Source organism: Lutjanus erythropterus, chromosome 15, assembly GCF_056507025.1.
Source record: "Lutjanus erythropterus isolate fLutEry1 chromosome 15, fLutEry1.hap2, whole genome shotgun sequence".
Taxonomy (NCBI): Eukaryota; Metazoa; Chordata; class Actinopteri; order Lutjaniformes; family Lutjanidae; genus Lutjanus; species Lutjanus erythropterus.
In genome coordinates, this window is record NC_139331.1 from 16203670 (window position 1) to 16211115 (window position 7446).

Genomic DNA, 7446 nt, shown 5'->3' on the forward strand with positions numbered 1-7446 from the left:
GAGAGCGACAGTGAATGCGCGCTGAGCGAAGGAAAAGGCAAGCAGTGTAGTAGTTGGTCTGGCAGTAAATGTACAGTGCCGGTCCTGTAAATGTACAATTTAGGTTCTGTAGGAATAGCGTAACTATGGCGATCAGCTCTGCATTCATTATGAGAGTATTACAGTACTGTGAAGTACAGTTAATTTGGGTCGCTTTATGAAAGATTGACACCACATACCCCGGTAAAACACCAGGAAGGTATGACATAATGAAGAAATACAGATATAAGACACCACCCAGGCCTAATAGCTGCCAATGGAAAAGTTTAGTAAAAAAAAATAAAATAAAAAAATCATGACACCCCTAATAAATATCAATAAGACTACAGTATCATTTGTCCAGGAGCTTATCAATATTTCAGTAGTGACTAGTGAGGAACCAGCACTGGTTTAGTACCGGTTCTTGATACCCATCCCTAGAGGCAAGTGGAAAGAGAAGTTCCCTACAGGGATCAATAGAAATAAATCACGTTACATCATCTGTTTACTTTAAAAAAACATGGTTCTAATAAAGTTTTAACAGGATCGCAACAGTGAGGCGCTTTAGGATTGATACCATTTCCTTTTAAAAGGTTTTGAAAAGTGTTTTTTTCTAAAAGCGTCACAAGGTTTAATTCAAGGACAGACTGGCAGTGCTATGAGCAAGTTTCTTCCTCAGCAGGTAGAAGTGACACAAAGGCCAATCCTTTATAACAAGATGCAATCAGAACCTGAGAAATGAGCATGACCAGTTTAATATCAGCAGAGAAGCAGACAATAATAGTAACATTAATGATCTCTGCTGGTGCGGCACCTTTGAAGACAAGTGCTTAATAGGGTTGAATAGAGAGACTGAGGCTGATAATGATCATTTTAAACTAACCTACCAGTCTACCAAAATATTGTATCAAAACTAAAGTAACCCAGCATATATCCTGGTGTAAACCTACATAAGAACATGTCATGGCATTCTGCAGTGACAAGGCTCTCGAGTTCAAAAGATATAGACATTAGCAGTAAAGTATTTACTTTAAAGGTGGTTTATGTATGTTTGTCTGCCTGATTCTCAGATTGTAGCAGACATAGAGATCTACACAAAGAGCAAAGTCACACCAGTTGCTATAATGTCAGTGCATTACAGCACAGACATAAGTTAAAATCAAAATGTCAGGCTGGAAAATATAATAACAGAGTACATGTTGCCCTGTAGTCACAATATTGCTGCCCTTTACCAAGAACTATAGTAAGAAGGTTTGTGTGTCTGCTACTGAAGAGTAAGAAGTAATAACATCCTCTATGTCTAAATCTCTGCTACAAACTTTTCAGCTCATTTCTTACTAGAAAAGATCTCGATCAGCTTCACTCAGGAGATGCAGTCTTTTAGTAATACGCTGTTCATTTTGCATACACGTTCACAAACCTGTTCAGTAAAGGAGAACCCCAGTATTTTAATATTTATTGACCTGAGTAGGACCAGAGGTGTGATAAACTGGGGCTGTAATTAATGATTAGTTGCATCACAGATTTTTCCTCTACAAAATGTCAAAAATAAGCAAACAAGCCAAGCAAAAAATTTACCAGAGGTCAGATAAATGTGTCAAAACACCTTAATATTTCTAACTATAATTAGAGTATTGAAAAATCAATATATGAAACAAAAAATGGTATAAATGATGTACTGACATTGCAGTCAAGTTAACAGTAAATCACCATGTACACATTGTGTTATTTTTATAAATCCAGGAAGCTGTAAGATTAATCCAACTGAAATTAAACTGCATATGTTTGACATTCTTGACGTGGATGGTTGACTAAGTCAAATCTTGCATAAAGCCATAACCATCAGCGTTGTATCAGAGGCAGAGCAGGTGGTCAGACTGAACAGCCTTTGAACAACAGGCCACATTAGCCTTTATGCTGAAGTCTCCTTCTTAACTAACTTACAAACATGAACACACATCTAATCCTCAACCTGAGCTTGTTGAACAAACCACCAAACAAATATTCTCCAGGGAAAAGTGCACTCCTGATGTCGGTTTGCTGACTACATAACTAATTAGCTGCTCAGCTGCAGCACATTCAACACTATGTAGACATACCTGCAAATGTCACTTCGGTCCAATTAGATGCTGGTGTGGTCTATACTCTTTAATGGCACATTTCTGATATTTCGCCAGAGACATTATTATTTCCTTTTAATGATAAAAACAATTAAATTACACATTTAAAAACACTTAATATCTGATTACAAGAAGGGATGATTAAATGTGATTTCAGTTGGACTTTGAGGAATTTGAGGCTTGTTGTTTTCCCATTTGATGAATCATGTGCTGCTTTTTATTTATTTTTGACAACATTCATCATTTGATCTGATGATCACTGCAGGTTTGACTTCAGGAATTCAACTACAGATAAACATAGTAATAATGTCTCAGCTTATTTTGTTATTAACATGTTGACAAGGTGTGCTGTCATGCTGTCATTGGACATGTGAAGACACTGGTCTTGTCAGTCTTCTAGATAAGCTGATATGATGCCTCCATACTGCTCAGTATCTCTGTTTCAGGTTCTGTTTGGTTTGTCAGCTACTTTAAGACATTTTCAAATGTAGTTAAAACATCGTCTGTGCTGCTTTTAATGCAACACACATGAGAACATCAATACCACATGTGTGTTGAAAACGACAAAGCCCTTTTTTTAAGAGTGCAGGAATCTTGCCAGAGAGCTTCATTAACTGGTTCCCAGCAGTTTATGAGTCAATGTCCAATTTTAGCCTCTCTCAAAATAAACAGTATTTTCACTGAAACGTTTTGTCCTAATGAGTGTGTTCAACCAATACTGATTCCTACACATGGATTCACACATATAGGAGCTCGCCTAGTGCCTATCTTGGGGGTCAGTGGGAGGCTACTGCATCTCTTGGTACATGAGCACAGACACACACACACACACACACACACACACACACACACACACACACACACACACAACAACAAAACACCGTCTGACCCCACACCTAAATGCAACTTCCCAAACACATCTTTATCTCTCTCTTTCTTCCGCCTTCTCTCAGTCTCCTGCATACAAAATAAGCAAAGGTCTGGATGAGTCATCATCAATTATCATATGCTCTGCAGCTCTGTGGGAACAACACAAACACACACACACACACACACACACACACACACACACACACACACACACACACACACACACACACACACACATGCAAGGACCAAAGATTTTACTTGCATGAAAGCATGCATACATATTCCACCTCAAATGCAAATATACACACACAAAAGCATAAATAAATATAAACACACACACACACAGTCTTGCAGTGCAATTCAAAAGCAGAAGGTTGATGATGCCGTCTCATCCTCGGTGCTACTGAGGGTGATGATGATAATCCTAACCCTTTCTGAAGGCAAGAAACACATTTAGGCAGCAGAGATGGATGATGTCATGTCCAGTTAACATTAAACTAAAATTACCTCGTCCTTTTGAGAATTGCCTTTATTCTCTTTGGTGTGCCAGTTCAAGATTGTAAAATAAATATGAAATTAAAGGCAATAGTTTTGCCCTCAGTAACTCTGTTGTTGTTGCCTTTTGTTGCCAGGAAACATTTTGTGTCTCTTCCACAGTCCTAACCCTAACCCTGAGCATCATCACCCTTCAGACCTTACAGTTATGATTAAAAAACAAGCCTTGTTTCCCTGAACGTTGCATCAAAGTCAAATCAGCCAGAGCACTAAGGCACTTAAGATACAGAACTTCCTGTAACTACATTTTGGTTGCTAAGCACATCTCTCGTTAAGACAGATGGCTGAGTAATTAAAGCGACTGAATCAAAGGTTACAAATGTTTTTACTCCGTGCACAGAAATAAATCCAGAGAGTGTAAATGAAAGTGCTTGTTCTCGGTAATCTTTGATGCCTTAACTTTTCTCTTCCTGACAGACACTGACCAAACAGAGCAGGGCACACGCATGTGCTCCATCACTATGCATCATCTGGGTATTTGTTCAGTCCCGAGCCGATGTGTTACGGAGAGACAGCTCGCACCTTCTCACCTCCTCGGCTGTGTCACACACATCAGCCAGCTATGGGACTGTAAGTCTGGTTAGGAGACACACTCTTGCAATATTCAGTAAATTTATATGATGTGCATTAGACTACAGATATTCAGTCTTTTTAAATTGTCCGTTGATGATGTAACATATATCTACCGAAGTATAAGGCTGGCTATTATACATATTATTTTTTTTTTTTTCTTATTGTCAGCATGACAAATACAAATCCAGCAATGAATTTACCCTAAGAGAAAGTGTTACCTGTGTGTCCAAAGTCTGATATAATGTATTCCTCTGTGCTATGGATCTTTATCACTGCCTAAAATCTATTAGAAACAAATAAATTAGCCATATTCTTGCACTGGTTAACATATTCACTCTTTACCTTGTGGAACTGTAAATACTCACTAAAGCACCAAATGTGTATAATCTATGGAATAAATTTTGCCAAACAAATGCCCTATTTACTGTTGTTTCACATTTGGTAAAAACTATAATCGTCAGCAGATATAGGAAATAATTGTTTGTTTGTTTTTTAATGAAACTTCATATCTGAGATTTGCTGAAAAGGTTCAGTGGTCAGTCGCCAGCTGCAACCTGCCACATGGCATGATCTGGTACTATCTGTTGACAACACCAGCCGACAAAGCAACCTTTAAATGGTGAGCTAACCAATTTACCAGGTAGATCAGCCCCAGGAGTCTGGATGAATTAATTTAACATTATGCACTCAAAACAGTGTTTTGCTATGTTAGCTAGTTAGCAATTTGTCCATGTTAGCAAGCAAGCTCATGTTAGCTAACAGCTGTTAGCTTTGACTTTAGACCCTGTGTTGTGGTGGGGGCGGTTGCTTTTTTTTTTTTTTTTTTTTAAATACTATTTTTTGGGCTTTTGCCTTTAATCATAGTTAAAGCTGAATATATGACAGGAAGGGGGGTAAAGAGAGAAGGGATGACATACAACAAATGGGCCACAGACGGGAGTCAAACCTGCAGCCACTGCAGAGGACTAACAGTCTTAATCCATAAGGTGCACACCCTACCAACTGAGCTATAGGGGCGACCCCGGGGTGGATGCTTGTTGGGGTAGCAGACTCTTTTGCTAACCTGATGTCAGTTAGTGTTGCCAACTGTTGATGCTGTGGGCCAGCACAAGAGAAGGTATGCATAAGACATAATGGTGTCGCAATTGGACATACAACTGGGTGCTGTTACCTGCTGGCTTTACTGCCTGCTGCACCTCCAACAGTGTCTTTAGGTCAGCTGGAGGGTCATCAGCCGAGGGACCAGTGATCATAAACATTTTGCTCAGCTGGCCCTAAGTTTAAGTGGTACCCCAACACCTCTCCTTCCTCCTCAGCCAGAGCCAGAATATGCCCATCTCTGCCTCCTCTACACGTTCTTTGAGCGCCTGCAAGAGCTTCGCCCATGTTACTCCCATGTTGCAGAGTGAGGATGATGAGCTGACAAAGCCCCGGCAACCCACCTCCACGGGGAAGATGACGGTCCTCCATGTATTCAGCAGCCAGCTCTGAATACTTCATCCTCCTCCGCTCAGGGGCAGCTCCCTGCTCCTATGGCACGGTGAGTTCAATATGGATGACAGACTTGGCAAACGACATGCCAGGGTAGAGAGTTATTAAGAAGGGTTGTTATTTCTCAAGGGAACTGCAGCTGTGCACCAGGGTTGACTCTCATGCTCCACTCCTCCTACAGTTCTACAGTTATTACAAGTTATCACACTTCATCCTGAGGGGAACAACGATATCTGTACCAATCTTTCATGGCAATCCATGCGTAAGTTGTTGACACATTTTACTCAAAAGCACAATGGTGGCGCTAGAGGAAACGTCAGCGGTGTCAAGTGTGACAACTGTGCTTCTGGTGAAGAGATTCTGCTCTTTTCTAATCACAGGTAAAGCTGATAACCTCATTAATTTATGACATAGAAGTTTCATACCAGATGAACAGCGTTCCTCTGCAACAATTGAGTTAAAAGATTGTCTTGTGTGAAGATCTGTGGGGAGAAATAGGGATTTCTCTCCTGCCTGTGTAAGTGTGTCTACTTAGCTCTTTCAGCACCGGAGAATGTGTCCGCTTGTCCCTTCCTCTCTAAACACAGCTGACAAATATAGGGAACACATTCACAAACAGCAGTGAATATGACCAAAACAACATCGTGTTCTGACCTGACGGGTCATCCTTTTACAGTCCAGCTTTGTTACAACCACCGCTGGCCGTTCAGAGGTTCTACGAAAATACGCCCCATTTCATCTTAGTAACTTTTATACAAACTTAAAGCACAAGAGCCCCGCCTTGAGCAGGCAGCGTAATGGGGCTTACGATTCATTGTCTGGGGACCATGAATGTCTGTAAAAAATTGTGTGCCAATCCATCAAGCAGAAGCTGAGATGTTTCAGCCTGGACCAAAGCAGTGGACAGTCCAGCTGCAGGACTTTATAAGTGAAAACCTTGACTTGCTGGTGGTGCTACAGTAGTGGTTCAAGGAGTCACCAAAGTCAGTAAGACTCATCCTCTAGTCACCATTTCATTACAGTGTGCCCAATAAGTATTGAGATATTTCAGTCTTGATCAAAGTGGTGACAGACCAACAGACTGATGCTTCCAACCCTAGAGCCATGCAGCCAGTTTATATAAAAATGAAACAATAGATTTCGGTTCAGTTTTTAAAGATTATTCAGTAGGAACAAATTATCTTGTAGCTGAATGCCAAAGACAGGGTATAAAGGCACTGAGAGATAGGCTGGCACATTGTTTGTTTGGGTCTTTTCATGAGATTTGTTGGCAAAATGACAGGAGCTTTATCCCTTGGTTTGCAGCAGACCATTTTTTCCCCAATGCATATTCACCATGTCATCAATGCCCTTACATTTGCTGTTCTAGACACCTGCTTTCCTGTCGCTTTCTCTAAGAAAGTGTCTACAGAGAGAGACTCTTTTCACATTTCCCAGAGCAGCAGCAGCAGTTTGGAATAAACAGAATAAGCACCGGTTTGTACACTGAGCAATGAAAGCCTGCACAGACAAAGAAAAGAGGAGCAGCTACAGAAACTCAGCCTGCATAACACGTGAAAACGAAAAAAACATGTCAGTCTGGATGGACTCTGGACAGACGGGACACACATTTAAAAGGAACAGAAAAGAAAATTGTGTTGTGTTTTGTGTTGAAATTATTTCAACATTGGGAGTGAAATAATCATACATCAATGTGGCACACACACACACACACACACAGGCACCTGGATAAAAATGTCCATCAGTAAATCCACCTCTCTATCACATATTTATATCCACATCAATAGAAAAAATGACTTTGAAGACCTGAGGCACAGGT